An 843-nucleotide genomic window follows, 5' to 3' on the forward strand; every position below is an offset into this window, starting at 1 on the left:
TTGCCACATCGTGGGGAATTGTATTAAAGGGGTCGCAGCACTATAAAGGTTGAGAACCACTGCTGTAAAACCACATAGGGAGGGCTGTAAAAGACTGTGAAGCGATATATAAGTCTAAGTGCTATTGCTATTAGCCAATGGAGCGAGGGTTGTCGGAAGACATTTCCATGATCATGAGGCCTAAGGGGCATGGAATGCTGTGACCTTCCCACCGAGGTGGTACCTCTTTATGTACTTGCATTTGCATGCTTTCAAACCGTACACAATATCAAAATGTGCATTTAGAAGGATAAAGCTTATGACATGACAATGGCGCCTTTGTCACGGACCCAGATTGTTGGGGCCAATATGCTGACGCTGTGAAACCGCTTAAGTGTTTGCAGGGGGCTGATCTAGCGTCCAGGCTGGCTACAAGACAAACATTGTATTTGAGATTCTTAGCTGCAATGGAGAGCAAAGCTAGGGTTGACCCCAGGCACTTCTCTCCGCTAACAGGTGGCCAAGCTAAGTGCCTGAAGGACCCCATCCTGTCACTAATTCATATTAGTGGTCCGTGGGATTTAAAATTATGATTGTAGTGGTCCCTGAGATCCTAAAGGTTGGTGATCCCTGATCTAAATGACCTTCTGGCTGCTGGACTCCCCAGCTCTGCTATGGGGAAACCGTCCAAATTTTGTTTTGATTCACAGCATAATTAGATTATTTTCTCCTGTGAAGGCTATTAATGGCGTCCAATCTTCTCCCATCAAAAAGGGCCGGATGATCCTTGAAGTCCCTCCCAACCCTGGCTAGAGAGTAACCCTTTCGTGCGTTTTTCCGCGATAAGGAACCACTTAGCGTATC

This window comes from Ahaetulla prasina, chromosome 5, assembly GCF_028640845.1.
Source record: "Ahaetulla prasina isolate Xishuangbanna chromosome 5, ASM2864084v1, whole genome shotgun sequence".
In the NCBI taxonomy this organism is placed as follows: Eukaryota; Metazoa; Chordata; class Lepidosauria; order Squamata; family Colubridae; genus Ahaetulla; species Ahaetulla prasina.